The 21,047-nt window shown below is 33.7% G+C and overlaps 1 protein-coding gene and 1 long non-coding RNA gene across 3 annotated transcripts in view; both read right to left on the bottom strand.

Annotated features, from left to right (window-relative positions):
• Positions 1-21,047, bottom strand: part of LOC127850612 (uncharacterized) — a 1,644,088-nt gene that overhangs the window by 1,010,688 nt on the left and 612,353 nt on the right. The gene's annotated exons all lie outside the window — the stretch shown is intronic.
• Positions 10,162-15,738, bottom strand: LOC127850647 (uncharacterized). The gene is made up of 2 exons (XR_008035400.1): positions 15,571-15,738; positions 10,162-14,367 (listed from the first exon to the last, which is right to left on the bottom strand). It is a non-coding gene; the product is annotated as an uncharacterized LOC127850647 (long non-coding RNA).

Genomic DNA, 21,047 nt, shown 5'->3' with positions numbered 1-21,047 from the left:
TTTACACAATTCAATATTCAGTATCATAATTTAAGATTCAATGTGACAGACTTTCAATTGATTTAAGGGCTTCTAAATGCTCACACCTCACATCAAAGATGATAAACAGTCTCTGGAAAAACCACAATGGGATTTCAATCAGGCAACATTCATTTAATTTGTTCCCAGCATTTCATAAGCACTTTTTATATTGATCATTAAATTGTTCATCATAATCCATAAATAAACATTTAAAATGTATTTACAGGGCTCGAAATTAACTTGTTTTTCTACTTGCAAAACATTGCGAGCTGCTTTAATACCAACTCGCAAAATCAAAAACAGTCTCGCAAATTTTGCAGGAAACATAAAAAAGTTCGGACATTAATTTAGTTCTATTAAAACAAAATCAAAAGTTCTTAACATACACATTTTATTTCTGCAATCATACAAATATATCAGTTCCTTGGACCATAAGGGCATTGTTTTCGAATATAAGTGTGTCGTGTTCACTCAGAAAACAAAGTTTAAGTGTCAGTTTGGGATATTTTTAATGGGTTTAAAACTTTTCAAATATTGAAAAAAATCAGCTATGATATCGTGTGTTGAGTGCGACGTCACCAAAATACAAATCAACGGTTAACTTTACTTCATCTTTCGTATTTTTTTTCCGTCTGTATGCAAAAAGAAACTAATTATGTTTGGCTTCGACGCCATGTCTGTTCAAGTTCAATGAACAAATGTGAATAGTCAACTGTTTCACGTTCTTTGTTCCAATACTATCCTCGTATCTGTACTATAAGTATACCAGTCTACATACAAGGTGTGCGCTTCCGCATACAGGTATTCAGACGTTCTATAAATTGACCTACGCAGGGCTCGAATTTAACTTTTGTTTCTACTTGCAAAAAATTGCGAGCAGCTTTAATACCAACTCGCAAAATCAAAAACATTCTTGCAAATTTTGATGGAAACATAAAAAACCCTTGGTTTTTAGTTTAGTTCTATTTAAACAAAATAAAAGTACTTAACATGTATACACATTTTATTTCTGCAACCATACAAAGATATCAGTTCCTTGTATCACATTAGGTTGATTGACCATCTTCATCTATAACAAGTTTTAGTCTTATTTTAAGTTATTTTTTCCACTAATTCACTGTTTTCATAGAAGGGTTTAAAATCTGTTTTTTCTAACTAAACGGTTAACTTTGCTTTATCTTTTGTATTATGTATATTTTGTGTTATTTCCGTCTGTGGGAATAAAGTGACAAGTTATTTTTCGCTTCAATGAACATGTGTGAATAGTCGACTGTTTCACTTCCTTTGTACCAATACCACCCGCGTGTCTGTATATACCAGTCTACATACAAGGTGCGCGCTTACGCATAAGGGTTCTTGGGCGTTCTATAAATTGACCTAAGATTTAGTGATCATGTGTCGAGCAGCATTATACCTACTCATTTCTTTTCACTATTTACTTGCAAAAAAATACTAGTGGCTTAAAACTTGACTCGCATTCGGTATTTTTTACTCGCATTTTGCGAGTGTGCGAGTGTTAATTTCGAGCCCAGCTACGGTTTAGCGTTCATGACGTCGAGTGCATTTATATTACTAGTTTTTTTCCCACTATTTATGTACTCGCAAAAAAATACTAGTGGCTTAAAACTTAACTCCTAATCAGTATTTTTCACTGGCATTTTGCGAGTGTGCGAGTGTTAATTTCGAGCCCTGATTTACAATTTCTTTTGAACATTCTCTCCAAATGCTTTGTGACACTATTTCCAATATTCTATCAGAAATTGTGTTTTTGTTTTGGCTCTTTTTAATTCACTCTAGGGTGTGATGAAGATACAAAAAAGTATGTCAAGGGAAGCTCTGATTTTCTCATTAATTATTTTAAGATAAAAGAGTTGTACATTTCATGCAAATTAAATATGCTTCAAAACATTAAGGGTATTGCACATGCTTGATAATAGTTTCTTTGTGTCTCACATCACTGAAGCACAAGCTGCTATCTACTGTTGTGCAAATGTCAAATTATAATCTAACTTTCATTTTTACGTGAAGTATTTAGTACAAATACCATTTCATAATTATTTGATGAGTTGATAAAACTTTTTACCTGAGAAATGGGGTTATATTTTCAATAAGTTGCCAGTAGCAGACATGGGGTAATCATAATTGTTAATCTGTTATCATCATGATTATTAATTGATTACTTTTTTCATTAATCATGGATTGATCATTAATTATAGCTTTTGTATTACTTAAATAATAATTTTATAGATTACCTCTACAAGAGGTCATTACTCATTATTATTTTATGATTATGATTACTTTTGACCAAAAAGCAGATTCAATTTCAATTCATGAAGACAAATGACACATTAACAACATCAGACACTTGCCAACTTCTCATGTAGTTAATTACTAAAGTGGTGTAGATCTCTGATAGCTCTCGGTCCGAGGGGTATTTAAAGGGATTAAGTCTGTACAATAGTTCTTATTTGGAACTTGCCTACAACTGGTTTTTCCACTAATTTACATGAGGTACAAATAAAATTGACCTAGATCCACGGGAATGCGTATTGTTATTCCCCCTACAGGTGAAAATGGAGGGGACTTATGGTTTTTGCTCTGTCTGTCAGTCAGTCAGTCAGTCAGTCAGTCACACTTTTCTGGATCCTGTGATAACTTTAAAAGTTCTTCATATTTTTTAATGAAACTTGAAAATATGGATAGATGGCAATATGGAGATTATGCACGTCACTTCATTTTGTTCCTACATCAAGAATTATGGTTGCGATGGCAACAAATAGATTATAAATATTGCTGAAAATAGTGGATCCTGCGATAATTTTTAAAGTTCTACATATTTTTTCATGAAACTTGAAACATGGATAGAAGGCAACATGGAGATTATGCATGTCAATTCATTGTGTTCCAATGTCAATAATTCTGATTGGTATGGCAACAAATAGACTAGAAATATTGCTGAAAATGGTGGAGTTTCATCGGTATTGGACTTATATTGCTTGGAAATAGTCTTGTTCAAACTAAGTAAGTACGGTACCAGAATATTCATGTGACAGTAGGGTCATAATGGTAAAAAGTTTATTGTACCTAACGATTAGTTGAGTTCCAAATACAGTCTATTGCATTGATGATCTGCATTTATGCAAAAAATAAGTGTTGGAGCTTAATTAGGTGTGGGAACAGTTAAGTAATCAGTCAAATAATTGATTTCATGAGAATTTTAGTGAACCATGTTAACCCATGTATACAAGTTACATTTTAAAAAAGCAATTCATGCAACTTCTGCACCAGTGGAGAGACTCTGGCATTTTCTTTCCTTTCTGATAGAAGTTGAATGAGTGACCGCACTTTTCAAATGCCCATGAACATCAAATGCAATAATCGTGCAGTACCATGCATCTTTCTTTTTTGTGCAAGTTAATAGGATAAGAATTAAGGGTGTCACGGTACTCTGTGGGACGGTATATCGTAATAGTCTCCTCTCAGTACGGTGCATGATACGCCTTCGAGTGCGTATGGTACGGTACAGCATTTTTCATATGCGCCAACGCGCCAAGTAAACTTTAAATGTTTGGATGTTGTAACAATACGCGGCAAGAAAGATTTCATTGGCGCAATCAATAAAATATGTGGCACAGTAATTGGATCAATGTTAACGGAAATTCTCCCAATATCATCTCATATCACATTTTTAAATGACAAATTTTGTAATCATGAATTTAAAATAAAAAAACATTTTTTACAAATTAAAGAAATGAATGTATGTAGAGGTCTTTAAATAAAATTGAAAAAATGGTTTAAAATGGTTTGTATGTTGTTTCCATCTGACAATACGTATCCCATTACGTATTGTATCGTACACACTGTACCGCGATACTTATAGTAATGAAGGGGAGCGTATCATGACACCCTTAATAAGAATAGGATTTTTTTTATAGATGAACAGTGGTTGATAAAGGGTCTAGAAGCCCAAATATTATTAAATGCATGAATTAATACATTTGTAATCAATTTGATCACTTTGGTTGAGATTACCAATTAATAATATATCAATGAAAAAAAACATTAATCATGTTAAAAAATAAGTTAAAATCATTAATTTCATTGATTTTTTTTTCGAGTTATTGACCACATGTTTGCCCAGTTGCAACTGAGAGTAACATTCTTTTGTGACATAGACATTTTGCTTCACTTCATTATAAGAGCTATCACACTGCAGTTTATAAATTAACTAATAAGATAAGCTATTGGGGGACATCACCGACCCCAGTAGACAGATTATCTCCAGAGCCAATTAAATATGCAGGTTTTGTTTTTTGCTATAATTAGCACATGCTTAACAGTTACATGCAGGTATATGTTTCAATTGTACTTTCTCGTGGAAGCTGTCTAAGCCAGCTTTTTACCTTACCTGACCTTTGTAAGACAGACTGTCCAATAAAATTTCCTGCGGCTAGACACAAATAAAGACACTTCATTTATTCCATTGGCTGATTTGAGCGATATATATATATATGGTATGTCAATAAAAGATTCTTATTGTGTTTTCAACAATATCATGAAAATATTATTTTTGATTATTTCACCATATTGACGTTGCCAAATGTGTGGGGAATGCTTGCAAAAAAAATAATGATGTTATAATATATTATACATTTTGGGAAGTAATTTAAGTATTTCTTTGGGGGGGGGGGGGGGACTGAGACCGCTGAGACTTGCGAAATGTGACCCATTTTTATACTGGAACTCTGATAAAGTACACCCATTTTGATACAAGATTTTTTTTTAAAGCATACCCATTTGTATACGATACCATTGAGAATGTGGACCAATTTCAATACAAGAAGTTTTATAAACTGGACCCATTTAAAATACTAGAATTTGATAAAGTGGACACAGTTCATACTTGAATTTTAATTTCTGTCATATCAATACAGTATACTTATTGAATTTGCTATGATATCTTTAACACTACTGAAATTTACTTTTTGATACCCATTTATATGGTGTGCGGTAAAAATGCCAGAGGTAAAAATGCCAGCGGTAAAAGTGCCAGAGGTAAAGTGGTAAAAATGCCATAGGTAAAAATGCCAAAGGTAAAAATGCCAGACGTTATATAGTAAAACAGATTTTTGAGCAATATTTTTTAAGGATATTGAGTATTGTACGGAAACATTTTTTTTTTAATTGAACATGTTGTTAATGGTTGGGAATTTGTGTTTCTTTGAAGAATCGGTCATTAAAGAAAACTTGTTAAATTCATTGTAAAAGGATATTGAGTATTGTACGGATACATTTTTTTAATTAAACATGTTGTTTGAGAATAATGTGTCAGTAATACATGTTATTTTATATTGTATTCTAAAGATTCACATGCTTTTTTTAAGAAATGAAAGATTCAAATGTGTCTTATTCATATTGTTTATGTGTCTTAAATGTGTCTTATTTATATGTGACTACGTGCTTATTTTTTGAAGAAATGAAAGATTCATATGTGTCATAATTGTATTTTATCCATGTCTTAAATGTGTCTTATTTAAGACTACAGGCTATACCGCCAGTGCGATGCAATAGATCTTATTTCTTCATCTCCACTTTAACACTTAGCGCTGTCTTTAATAAGGCTACCTCTATTTCAAGGACAGATTACTGAAAACTAAATAAAAAGTACAACGGTGATGTTGATCCATGTTGATGTTGATTCTAGCTAGATCATATTTAAGTAAATTATATTAGTTCGGAATTATACAATTGCGTATGCTATGCTTAGAATATATAGACATTTATTAAAATTTATTAATTGTACTGATATCCACATCAAATAATGATTTTACCTGTATTATTTGCCATTGAACGCGTATTTAAAATAATAATGGTAAATAAAACGGATGCTTGCAATAATTGTCATTAACTTTTTCAAATGGTATAAATATAAGACAATGGTAGAGCGTTTACTATTTATTGAAGTTTTTTTAAGGTACACAACAATTTAGCAATAAATAAAATCAGTTATTTTGGCAGTAAATCCAATTTTTCCAGTACAGTAGCCAGGTGCCTGTGTATTGAGCTAATAAGATAGTGATCAACACAGCAGGTTGCTAATACACAGTGTAGACTTCCCCTGACTTTTATTCGAGCACAATAAATCCCAATATTATAAAATTAACAGAACAGAACAGCGAGTTTATTTGCGACATAAGCATATACAGCTAAACATCAAACTACCATAATAATAAATACACAATACACATGCATCAAAATAACACCAAAAATATGTTTATGCATTTTGTACAAATATATGACTTGTGAGAATGTGTGATGTAAGAGAAAGCTCTTTCTGTTTTAACAAAGTTAAGTGAATTTTTAAAATCCGCAATTGATAAAGAAAAAAATACAGTTAGATGTTATGTACAAAATTTTAGTTGTGGGGGGAAAATTTAATCTCTAAAAAATCTTTATATTATCTGCTCTAAGTTTAAATGCTATAATTAGCAAGACGTATCAATACATGCCTCATTTAACAATCTATTATGCATTTATATATAAGCAAATTTCTGATTTCAATAGTTTTATGGTTTCCCATATTTATGCCCCCTTCAAAGAAGAGGGGGTAGATTTTTTGTACATGTCGGTCAGTCCGTCCGTCCACCGAATGGTGACGTATATCATTTGATGTATATCAAAGTTATAATGGCAGACACAGTATGGTGCCAGATAAGAGATTAGCCCTCCCCAATTAAATCAACTTTTTATAATAATTTAAACATTTATAATTTGACTTCATTCTCATTCAAAATCTTACTTTGTGTAAATTAGTATAAATAATGGTTTGTTTATTTTGTGTAGTTAAAATCATCGAAGAATGTGCTTAATTAAAAAAGTGCTTCAGTTTTATAAGTTAAGGAAAGTTTTAATAAATTGATCATTTAATATATGATTTAATTTATAAATTTAGTTTTGAAACAAGAGTCATTTAATAATTAAGATAAGAATTTAATTAATAATTTAATTTTAATCCATTGATCAAGGAATATTAAATCTAAGAATTTAATTTAAAACAGGTACTTGTTGATCAATTTATAATATAGGAAGATAATTTAATAAGGTGTCTTAGCTCAGGTAATATTAAATACCACACAATACCTGGAAATAAGACAGCATTTTGTCTTATTACCAGTTATTGTGTGGTGTAAATGGTGGATTGGTTGTTTATTGTCTTTCTGTGTTCATTTGCTTAAATATGACAATGAATTTATAAAAATGAAGCTCATTCTATTACAAGAAAAGGAATTTTGTATAATGGAAGAGTTTTTAAGTTACAATATTCATGTAACACACATAAATCCTATTTTAAAGGGAACTGGCCGTCAACTGCAGTAGTCTTTTGTATCTTATGGAGAAATTGCCATTATTACATTATGCAGTAACAAGTCAACTAAACAGCCTGAATGTTGATGGGTTAAAATGGTTAAAATGCTGATAGAAAGAAAAAGAATTCACATATGAAACATTATAAATTGCATGCTTATGTGCCTTCTTTATAAATTCCATGAGGCCTTTATATTTTATGCCCCCGGTAGGGTGGCATATAGCAGTTGAACTGTCAGTATGTCAGTCTGTCCGTCCGTCCGAAAAAAAATTAACGTTGGCCATAACTTTTGCAATATTGAAGATAGCAACTTGATATTTGTCATGCATGTGTATCTCATGAATCCGCACATTTTGAGTGGTGGAAGTTCAAGGTCAAGGTCATTCTTCAAGGTCAAAGGTCAAATTGCGGCACAGTAGGGGGCATTGTGTTTCTGATGAACACATCTCTTGTTTTATCTAAATTTAGAATAGCATATAATACATTTCATATTATTTGGTGTTCATCTGATATGCTCATTTGTATTTTCAGTTTGGCCATGCCCAGGAGGGAGTGACTGAGTTATGGGGTGCAGAAGAAGCACAAGCCATCTCGACATGATGAATCATCCCCAACAGCGCTTGAGGATGGTTTCTTGCTCGATGAGGATGAATCCATAACTGAGAATTGAGGATGATACTTCTCTCAACACTGCATTGTATGAAGACAAAGCAACTCAGTGTGGTTAGTCATCGTCAACAACAGAACCAGACTCAGCTGACGTTGGAGACTGTCAAGTTGAGATCACTGTGCCTATCAGGGTTGAGTGTTACATACTGAACGAAGTGATCCAAAGCAATTTATTGTCAATACGCACGCTAGAGACCTGGACATTCGCTTTTTACATTCAGATCAAAGCATGGCAAAACATATTTAAGGATGAAAGTATGTGTTAATGAAGCAGGACACACTACTGAATATGTTCATGGTTAGGAAGTTGCCCAGAACCATTTTTTGTGGGAACAAATTTCTAGTGATTATCTTTTTGCCCTTTAGCTCACCTGAGCACAATGTGCTAATGGTGAGCTTTTTTGATCGCCTTTTGGCAGTCGTGGAGTGCGTGTTGTGTGGCGTCAACATTTGCCTTGTAAACAATCTTGAGGCCACATTAATTGTCCAAACTTCATGAAATTTGGTCAGAACATTTTTCCAAATGAAATCTTGGACAAGTTAAAAAATTGTTCCGGTTTATTGTCCGTCATCATGAAACTTGTTCAGAAGATTTGTCAAAATGATATCTTGGGCAAGTTCAAAAATGGTTCCGGTTGGTTCAAAAACATGGGCACCAGGGGGTGGGGCATTTTTCCTTATATGTCTATATATAGCTATAGAAAAACCTGGTATCCGGACAATCTCTCCTACAGACAATCGCTCCTACGCTAAATTTGATAGGGCGGACGGTCGCTCCTACGATGTTTTGACAGGGCGGACAGTCGCTCCTACGATGTTTTGCAAGGGCGGACAGTCGCTCCTACGATGTTTTGACAGGGCAGACAGTCGCTCCTACATTATTTTGCCAACCCGGACAATCGCTCCTACATTATTTTGTCAACCCAGACAGTCGCTCCTACATTATTTTGACTCCACGGCAAAATGTAGTGTACGCCGATCAAAGGCTAACACCTATGATTAACCGACAATTAAAATTGCCAACTTGTGTCGAAAAATGCAAAATAAGCCAGATATTTAAATTTGAAATCGAAAATGTCTGTACATTTGAATTCGCCATTATGTTGCATTTCATGAATTTTGTATTCAATGTATAATTGATTGAAGCGATTGAATAATTTGGAAAGTTCTAGTGATGTCGTTTAAATTTGTGAAACTACGATGATATAAGGTATAAAATACGCATCTTATGTATCCTTGGCAGGATAGCTCAGTTGGCTAATGCGTTTTTTACTTCGAGTCCTGCTGCGGGCTACTTTTGTTTTCCTTTTTTAAATTTTATTTTTGATTTTTTACTGGAGCTTTTAAAATTTAATGTTTACATTTATCAATATAAAGCATTTAATGACAAACTTCAAAACATGCCAAAATCTGTGAAAAGGCCCCTTTAATGTGACGCCATTCTGTAATCTTTATGCACGGTTGGCACATCATAGGTGTCAAAGTGGTCATTATCGATTGATACTACCATTGTTGTTATAGCAATTATTGATTTAATGCGGTTTTTATGTTTATTCCATTCGCAAAATGGCACTTATTCCAATAAATGTAATATAGGAAAGAATGTCCCTGATAGGAATAATGTAGGAACCATTGTCCAAAGTGCCCTTATAACTACCTTATATTTACAGAATCGACAAACTGTAACATAGTTTGTCAGTAAGTAAATTAATTAATTAAAATCAAATTGATCGGCTCATGTTAATTAAATTGGCTTTCTGTTAACAGGTTGGCAATTATAATTGTTGATTAATTATAGGTGTAAGCCTTTGATCAGCGAATAATATGTTTTGCCTTGGAGTCAAAAATAATGTAGGAGCGATTGTCCGGGTTGACAAAATAATGTAGGAGTGATTGTCCGGGTTGGCAAAATAATGTAGGAGCGACTGTCCGCCCTGTCAAAACATCGTAGGAGCGACTTTCCGCCCTGTCAAAACATCGTAGGAGCGACTGTCCGCCCTGTCAAAACATCGTAGGAGCGACTGTCCGCCTTGTCAAATTTAGCGTAGGAGCGATTGTCCGTAGGAGCGATTGTCCGGGATTCGAAAAACCTTTTTAACACTCTATAGAGTGTCCCAATGATATCATGAAAAACATGGCCACCAAGGGGCGGGGCTTTTTCCTTACATGACTTTGGTAAAAACATGTTAACACTCTCAGTCGCATTTATAGTCCAATCTCCATGATGAAAAATTCTTATGTGATTATGAATTTTCTTCAGCAACATTAATACCCTGCCCCATACGATAATGGCTCTTATGCTTACATGTTTGTTGCCTGCATAACTGCAGAATATTAGCTGTTTTCTCCCGATATGTTATTAATTTTGTAATATCAACAACTTGCTTAATACGTGTAATAAATTGCTTATTTTTTATGCCAGTTGTATTGATATGTGTTTATGAATGATGAAGTTTTGATGAAATATCATTAAATTGTAAAAACTATGTTCATGCATTCTTTTATTGCACAGACTAAAATTAAACCTATCTCGCCAAAACCACTGGATGCGCGAGAGTTTGCCGATATTTGGCGAGCTGCCTATCTCTGTTATCTCTGTTATCTATGTCTCTGATAAAACTAATTACTGCTGTGTTGTTTTTTTCATCCTTTCCATTTGTCTCTTATATGTCTGTCAAATACAGGGCATATTAAGGCTCGATTGGTCATTGTCGGCTCGGGTACTACTTACATTTACCCCGGGTACTCTTAAGTATACTTACATGTACCCAGGGTACGGTAAATATACTAAAACGTACCCGGGAATTTAAAGCTTAATCGGTCGTTGTCGGCTATTTTTATGTCCCCCACTATAGTAGTGGGGGACATATTGTTTTTGCCCTGTCTGTTGGTCTGTCTGTTGGTCTGTCTGTTTGCGCCAACTTTAACATTTTGCAATAACTTTTGCTATATTGAAGATAGCAACTTCATATGCTTGTGTATCTCATGAAGCTGCACATTTTGAGTGGTGAAAGGTCGAGGTCATCCTTTAAGGTCAGATGTCAAATATATGTGGCCAAAATCGCTCATTTTATGAATACTTTTGCATTATTTAAGATAGCAACTTGATATTTAGCATGCATGTGTATCTCATGGAGCTGCACATTTTTAGTGGTGAAAGGTCAAGGTCATCCTTCAAGGTCAGAGGTCAAATATATGAGGCCCAAATCGCTTATTTTATAAATACTTTTGCAATATTGAAGATAGCAATTTTATATTTGGCATGCATGTGTATCTCATGGAGCTGCACATTTTGAGTGGTGAAAGGTCTTGGTCATCCTTCAAGGTCAGAGGTCAAATATATGTGGCCCAAATCGCTCATTTTATGAATACTTTTGCAATATTGAAGATAGCAACTTGATATTTGGCATGCATGTGTATCTCATAGAGCTGCACATTTTGAGTGGTGAAAGGTCAAGGTCATCCTTTACAAGGTCAAGGTCAACCTTCAAGGTCAAACGTCATATAGGGGGACATTGTGTTTCACGAAGATAGCAACTTGATATTTGGCATGCATGTGTATCTCATGGAGCTGCACATTTTGAGTGGTGAAAGGTCAAGGTCATCCTTCACAAGGTCAAGGTCATCCTTCAAGGTCAAACGTCATATAGGGGGACATTGTGTTTCACAAACACATCTTGTTTTTAATTAAATATATTCACATTTATGTCAATTTTCTGTAAAATGACCTCTATATTATCGAAACTCATACTCACAAAGCATGTTGAGGCAGTTTTTTTTAAAATAGAAGTTTGTTTAAGATAATCGGTAGCGCGTTTTACGACATAGGATTTTAGGCGGGAATACAACTCGAGTACAGTCTAATATCGACCGGGTACGATTTAGTATATTTACCGTACCCGGGGTACATGTAAGTATACTTAAGAGTACCTGGGGTACACGTAAGTAGTACCGGAGTCGACAATGACCAATGGAGTCCATATTAAGGGATTAATTATGTCATGCCTGGGGTCGGGCAGCTTCCAGTACTTTGTCCAGAGTATTAGTCTTTAACTATATCACCTATTCACATGAAACTTCATATATGCATATATGGATAGATCTCACTGATTAGAAGTTCAGTGCACAAGAACTATAGCTATAGCCCCTTCATTACTTTATTTATCTCACTTTTTTAGTGTCCGGGTCATAACGTAATTACAATAAGACCCATTTACATCAAACTTCGAACAAAGGTAGGTTGTGGTGTATAGAAGTGCAGCGTTCAACAATCATAAGTCGAGAACTCTGGCTTGCATATTTCACAATTCTATGCCTTTGTTGGTTTCACATTTTTTCTTGGTTTCCTGTTTTCCTGAAACTACTAGTTCATGATTGAAAATTAAGTTTTTATTACATTTAGAAAGGAAATCATACTGCTTATATGGGTTATATCAAATATTTCAGTTGTGTGTGGTATATTGTATTTTATACACAATAATGAAAAGTGATATAAGTCCTTGGTGTTATATGTCTGTTTGTTTAGAGGGAAAAAGACAGCACAGGAACTAACGTCTGGGATATCATATCCTTATCAGAAAACAAAACAGTTAATAACTGAAACTGCAAATATAACTAAAATGTATTTAAACATCATCGATTCTATTGGAGAAGTGGTGTGTCCCATAATTGAAACTAGCCAGTACAGTATGTTTCAAGAATACTCCCGCATGTCTCTGCTAATAACGCTACCAGTGCACGGTGTTGTTAAAGATAAAAAACAAACAACTGCAATAACAAAACAATGAACCTAACACACTGCCCTAATCAGGCATTTTGTGTAAAAAAAACACAACTTGTGGAATGTAACCGGTACACTAAGGTACGACATTGCACCGAAAATGTTTGCAAGGTAAATTTCTAGGAAAAAAAACTCCAAAACTGTTACACGGGAATAAACAGCAAAAGAAATACAATTCCGAATGACAATAATTATGCTTCCAATGTTATTGTCTTTCTGGATTGTATTTATCATCACAGAAATGGATAAAAGCAACGTTTGGATTATCAAAAGGTAAATGTAATATATTTTCGAGATAAGTCACTATATTATTTATACAGTCTTTCAAAATTATGGAACGTTTTAAATTCATCTTTCCAGAAATAGCAATATGTGGGGTTAATCTCTTTCAAAAAGACATTTTATTCAACGTAACGTACCGAGTTATGAAAATATAAAAATTATAAATTGATTTTGAAACCTTAAAAAGAAAACATTAATTATTTAATAAAGTTTGGTGTCTTTTACTCTTTATACAATGGAATATATTGCAATGGGTATAAACTGTTTATTGAAGTCTGATCCCCCCCCTCTCTTCTCTGGTCAAACTCCCATTGGAGTTCTTTATAAATTGGAGTTAAACGGGGATCCCCCGTCAAACACCCATTGGAGTTTAATTTAAATGGGGGATTGACGGGGTCCCCCGTGAAAACCCCGTTGGAGTTTAATGGATATGGGAGATGGACGGGATCCCCCGTCAAAACCCCACGGGGGAAGAAAATCTACAAACACTTTATTTTCTTATTAAAGTACATATTTCTTACAATTATAACTTAAACATGTGTATTTGTAAACATTGAAACAGAAAACAAAGCATAATATTTAAATTACATTTTTTGTAAAATATAGGTAAAATTCTCCCGTCTGGAAAAAACACCCGTTGGAGAATTGCAATTCTTAACGGGGGAGCCAAAACCCCGTTGGGATCCAACGGGGGATGGCAACTTTATCATCAAATAACTCTACTTTCCAAAAACATTTTAACTCTTTTTTTTCAATTATATGTATGTACTCAATGCCCCCTACAAATATGCAAAATTTCATAACAATTGTTCAATAAATAAAAAAAATAAGTTTGCAAATAATCTGGATTTGCAAACTTAATCTGGATACTGTTAATGGTTACCGCTTCAGGTGTGTATATGTGTATCACCTGTAGCAAGTACTGTTGAGGTATAGTGATGTCGTCACGAAGCATCAGAAGGTTAACCATCTCAGCCTCCCAGTCTCTCCAGTCTGTCATGATGTTCACATTTTTGTAACTCATTAGCATATCAATATCAGAATTGAGACCGGGAGTTGTGGTGCCTTCAGATTGGCTTCCGAAATGAAAATAATCCTCATTTGCTTCCCTATGTTGTCCAGCTAGCGTCAGCATGCGTTCTATCAGCAAATATGTTTCTCTCCTCTCCATTACAGTGCGTTTTCCGGCCCCGATTTCATCCAGCACATCTGATATCCGGAAAGATAGTGCTGGGAAGTACTCTGGAATCTGGAAGCGAAGCTATTGTGTTTATTATTATTATTTAATCATAATCAGTGTTATAAAAATACATATACAGTAGTCATGTATTATTATTGAAAACACGCATTAATGCATTAATTTTCAATAATTATTTTTATATTTAGTTTACACCAATGTATCATGGTCTAATAGCATTACATTTTACTTGTTACTCCTGCGGTCGTGGTTTAGATACAATGAAATGCATGTGTATGTCTTAACATGATTAACATGGCCTTTTCCACGAATGAACGAATGACTATTTTTTATCTTTCTGTCATTGATGAAAAAGAAAACAAGAACAGTGTGCATGGATCAATATAACACTACATGATAGCCGTATGTGTAAAACACATGTTTGTTCATGATTAAGAATCATTTAAAATTAACGATATTAAAACGCATTAACAAACACCAAACCATGGGTTGTTTCTCTTTTAGTTTTTTTTTAAAGTTAGTTTCATAAGGTCACTTTCAATAACTAAATACTCTTACAGAAGTACGACATTCAGGAAGGCCGAGAGATAAGACGGAAAAAAATCGGAACTAGGACAATAATCATCTTGATTAAAAAAAATAGCAAAGGTACCGATTGCATTTTATATCCTTCTTTAGGTTAAATCTGCTTGCAGTTTGTTAATAGTTCACTATTTAAATAATTTCGTTAAAACTATGAGGATAAGGACTTTCATGACGAACTACGATGATGAAAAAAATCTGTAGACAACCAATATAATTAGTTTTATTAAAAGAATCACTTTTGACATGTTTCGCCTCATTTGAAACACAATACACATATGTTTGTTACATTTATTACGTGTCTTATTCCCAAATATAAACTGATCAAAACGTATCTGATTTAATATCACCACTTAAATGTGTGTTTGTCAGATCGTCCGTAGATAAGATGCTAATACAAATCATGAGATCAACAATTGACACTAAAACGAAATTATAAAAATTGTATCGATTTCAAATAAATATATTAATGTCTTCATAACCATCCGGGGTTATTTTGTTTGAAAACAAATACCGATAAATGCACGAAACAGTTACAACGACTCAAGTATAGGGACACGCTTTTGTAATTTATATAAAATACCATATTCTTCACGCTCCAATTAGTGCATTTGAAACGCTTTAAAGATGTATAATTCATTTATTAATAAAAAACAAACCATCGCGTTTTACCGGCAAGTTTGTCACGAGATGTTGATCCCGTCTGCTGTTTGAACACCTCGGTCGATCCACATTGATACAAAAACTCTCAACACCAAGATTGAGTTTCGAATTGGGAGCACGTACATTGAAGAAACATATCAGTTTATGTTAAAAGTAACGAAGTATGAAGAAACATATCAGTATTCTATAAAGGTGCTGATGTTTTGTAACCTACGCTCAACATTCAAACCAAGTAATATTATAAAATGTATAGTCCGCAAATACAATCTGTTATTTCAAATGGTATCAGTTAATATAACAATTCCAAATGACTAAGTATGTGTCTAAATACATGTTGTTGTTGTTTTTTTAATTTTCGAAAAAAGCACGTTGACCAAACGCGGACATATGTAAATGATAGATTTTAAGTGTTAATTGCAAGTAAAGTTTCATTGGGCTACATAATTAGAAATTCATTTATTAACTTAACATTTAAAGGGGCCTTTTCACGTTTTGGTAAATTGACAAAATCCAAAAAAGTTGTTTCAGAAGCGCAAATTTTCGTTTAAGATACGATATTTGTGAAGAAATAGAAAAACTGAACATTTACCATGCTCTCAAATATCCATTTATATGCATCTTTTGAAGATTTGAAAACCTGAAAATAAGCGTTGCAACGCGAAACGATTGAATAATTTCTCAAGTTTTGTTGCTGTCGTTATATTTTGTGAAACTACGAGAGATTGCTTTTATAAAGTACACAAAATACGTCCCCTCATAGCATGAGCACGGATCCATGCCGAGTGGTCTAAGCGAAAGCTTTTAACTCCAGGACTTCAGGGGTCAGTGGTTCGAGCCATGTCGAGGGTTACTTTTTTCTTATTTTAGTTGTATTTTTTTTACCGGACATTTTGAAGCCCAATGTTTATATATATCAATATAAAAAATTAAATGGCAAACTTCAATACATGCCAAAGTCTGTGAAAAGGGCCCTTAAAGAACGTGAACACTTTCTTCAAAACAAAATGGTCAGAACAAAACGGCTTCGTCCATAATTATGTTGCAAAATAAAATAACATGGTCAACATAAACCGGTTTCGTTCATAGTATGTTGCACAAAAAGTACATGATAATTAACTTCTTTTATAGAAGGAAAAAAGCCTTCTGTGTTGCTAGAAAGGTACCACGTTTGTATGTATCCATCACAAAACACAAACCTTGTTCTGTGTGCCTGTTTCATGAGGCAATGCCGGCATAGACGGTAGACAATTGACCGTTCTGTTGATCGTATCCGGTTCCTTCTCCATTTTTTCAAGCCTGAATATATGGATAATGACTTTTTCATATTGTGTCGTTCGAACATTTAATTAAAGCATCGATGGCATTCAAATGAAAAGAAATTGTGTATATGTTTTCATTTCTAATTTTTCCAGCTGCTAAATGTTTCGCGTGTGTGCTTTAAAGAGCTTAAAGGGGCCTTTTCACAGATTTTGGCATTTTTTTAACTTGTTCATTAAATGCTTTATATTGATAAATGTAAACATTGGATCGTAAAAGCTCCAGTAAAAAATCAAGAATAAAATTAAACAAAGGAAAAGAACATTGCCCGGAGCAAGTTTCGAACCAGTGACCCCTGGAGTCCTGCCAGAGTCCTGAAGTAAAAACGCTTTAGCCTACTGAGCTATTCCGCCGAGTACACATACTTGACGTATTTTATACCTTATATAAGCAATCTTCGTAGTTTCATAAAATTTAGCGACAAAAACAGAACTCTCCAAATTATTCAATCGTTTCGCGTTGCAACGCTTTATAATTTTTAGGTTTTAAAATCGTCAAAAGATGCATATAATGGCTATATTAGACCATAGTACATGTTCAGTATTACTGTTTCCTCACAAATATCATAACTAAAACGAAAATTTGCGAATCTGAAACAACTTTTTTCAATTTTGTCAATTTACCAAAGCGTGAAAAGATCCCTTTAACTGGAAAACATCGACGTATAATTTTATATTAATGCAATTTCATATTGAAATTAAAATACAGTTTACGCAAACTGAAAATACTCATAAGAAATTGTTAGTTAATCTCTTGTGTTCACTTTAGAACGACTTAGAACAACGTTTTCCACATTCGTTACTAATAAATACGAGCTATTTGTTGATAGGGCCATCGATTTTTTAATCTTTATTTTTATCAAAGTATGTTCAACTTGAACATAACGGCAAAGTGTCATAACAAGTTATCTCTGTCTCACATACAGTACAGCCAGAGCTCCAGATAAGGGCCGTACAGCCGTTAATACGCCTTTTTCATGAAGATTTACGCATTTATCTTTATAAACTGGACGTACAATTACGACATTAATATCCATTTTACGCATTTACGAAAAAAATTTGGCCGTACCGATACGTCTGCATCAGCGCGGCGTGATTCGTTGGTCTCTAACCTAACGGCGCTTTTCGTTAATTTAAATTACCGAAAAGTTGTAGACTGGGTTCATATATTATTGTCTATTCTGTTGCGTGATTTCCTGTAACTTGTAAATTTGTCAAAAACGATAAGTCTGCGCGCAATTGAATGCCGGCTTTACCAAAAGCGGCTCAAAACAACACTTTGTTGTCATATAATGACTACATACAGTGTCTTCTAACCATCCTGACATTAAATCTGTACACCCAGAAAAAGACATTGTCGCCCCAATATAAAACGATTTCATTGCATCGGTGGCGTAAAACGTTAGAAAACACGATGGGAAACGGATGAGACAGTGAAATAAGCGTTCATTTACTTAGCTTACTAGTTGGCTTGTGTTTTCTTGTCAAGAAAAATGAAGAAATAGTATTAGTCATGAGTGTTAATGTGTAGTTGTATTAGCATCATAATTCAGAATGGAAAACCTAATACAGTAACTGTTTAAGAAGCTACATATATTTATTATAATTGCTGCAAATGTTTCTGTAAAGTCAGTTATACATCCTTCAATATCCAAGAACACGGGTAGTACAGTACTACCTGTATTTTTGGATATGGTAGTACAGGTACTAATTGATTTTAAGCGTTACTTCTTTTCTTTCTGTCAGTGGCAGTACCGTTACTTATTTCACAAATCCTTATCTGGAGCTCTGGTACAGCGATGGAACATTTCAAAAATGTAATAGTAAAACTACAAACAACACAAGTAATGGTATCTCCTATTAAGACCACAATAATCTTAAATGTTCTGTTAACAAGGTTTCACAATAAAACCAGTGAGCCAGTTGTTCACCTATTGTAAGCAAATACCGAACTCGGACTAGTATAGGGACTATTTTTCGTGTTAAGCTTCACAAAGATTGGCCTATAAATGCGGCCACTGGAGTGTTTCCTTGGCAAAGATTAACGACGAACGAAGTATGAAAAGAAGACGCAATAAGTACGACAAACAACGGGAAAAGTCAATTACAAAGCCACGCCATGATCACAGATTTATCATTTTAGATAAAAGTGAGAAGAATAAAAAACAAAAGATAACTATTTTAGTAAATGTAATATGGTTATGATGGCGATGATGATTACAATGATGTTGGTAAAGCTGTGGTTACGATAATGTTAATCATTGAAATGACGATTAAAGTGATAGTTAGCACGACCTCCCTACGAGCACATAAATAGGAGTTTTAAAAAACGCGATGATCTTCAAATCAAAACCGAAACAAATTTATTTATGGTGGACATAACACTATATCTATGAATTACGTGCAGTCGCAATGGAAATTTAGACTTTCTCTGGTTTTCGATTTATAATAGCCATATAATTGATGTACTCATTGAAGTACTGCTACTACTACTTCTACTACTACTGCTGCTACAAAAACAAACAAGAGATGTGTTTGTCAGAAACACTATGCCCCCCTAATGCGCCGGTGTTTTTTTTACCTTTGACCTTGAAGGATGACCTTGACCTTTCACCGCTCAAAATGTGCGGCTCCATGAGATACACATGCATGCCAAATATCAAGTTGCTATGTTCAATATTTCTAAAGTTTTTGTAAGGTTAAAGTTTTGGTGACAGAATGACAAAATGACGGAATGACAGACAGAAAAAAAAAAGGCAGGCCAAAAACAATATACCCCCGATCTATCGATCCGAGGGCATTAAAAAAACACACACAAGCATAACTATTTCTACTACTTCTGATACTACTTCAGGCGCAAATGAAGTTCCGGTACATTGGAATCGCGGGTGGGGTAGTTGCGACATTTTTTAAACTCACGTTGCAAATTCACGGCTTTTCCTTTCGTTCCCTATGTACAGCGGAGTGTTTTAAAATACATTGTTTGACCACTTAATTCATTACATAAGTGTCAGAAATTCGTAAATGGAATTAAAGACATACGTTTTTGAGACTGAATGATTTTAGACAATTAAAAGTTTGATAGTGGCTTTGAAAATCAATTTTAATGAATAAATGATGATTATGGTGATGACGATGGTAATGAAAATGACGGTGATAAAGTTGATGATTATGCAAAACTAAAAGTCATAAAGACAGACGATATCTACACGTCTATTAATTTTGAATAATTATAAATATGCACCCATATACACGCGATTGTATCTCGCTATTAACAGGATAAGAATCAACAAACAAAATTTGATTATTAAACATTGTTACATCATATGTACTGATTTAATGCATACTAATATACACCAATTGAAAAATATACATTTACTCAGTTTATATAAGCGTTCAAAACGATTTGATTTACTGTATTGCAAAGGATAACACAATACATTTTTTAATACACAAATATATAACATGTCGTCTATGTTATACTGCATGTATCTTAAGAACATTAAATAATCAAAATATATTTACAATAATTAATAACGATTACCTTTCATTGACTTCAGTGTAACTTGACAATCTATGCACACTACAGCGAAATCGAAAGTAATCTATTATAGATTGTCGCGGGTATTTCCATTGACGTCATGAAATTTTATTGTAACCATAGTGCAAAGCGATAATCAATTATCGATTCGGTTGGGTTTTAGTTTTAGTGCACATGCGTTGCGCGGCCTACATTTGTGTTATTATATATATTATTTACGAACATACAATTAAATTTTAATGTACTTGTGTCTTCAAAAATTCTTATATGTTCGGCAACCCACATATTTTGGGCACTATATTATTTTTTAAAACGTGCGTCATTAATCTTTATTTAGCAAATTGTGTCACGTAGATGTTTTTTTGTTCAAAACATCGAATCGTAGATTTTATTTGGGAAAACACACATCAAGGTTAACAATTAGCAAAATTTGTTAATGGCAAGTATTATAATTCAGTTTAAAACAGTATGCTGGCGTTTACATATTCATAAGACAATTAATTAAATGATTTATATCAAAATTCCTTCAAACGTTTAACGGTTTCCTATACAAATGATAACTTAGCAGATTGGTAGGAAATATATGAATAAATCAGTGTTGCTAAGGTGCCTTCCTAGATTTGGCCTGT

Source organism: Dreissena polymorpha, chromosome 11, assembly GCF_020536995.1.
Source record: "Dreissena polymorpha isolate Duluth1 chromosome 11, UMN_Dpol_1.0, whole genome shotgun sequence".
Taxonomy (NCBI): domain Eukaryota; kingdom Metazoa; phylum Mollusca; class Bivalvia; order Myida; family Dreissenidae; genus Dreissena; species Dreissena polymorpha.
Note: the sequence above shows the minus strand (reverse complement) of the source record. Positions and strands in the feature narration are given on the sequence as shown.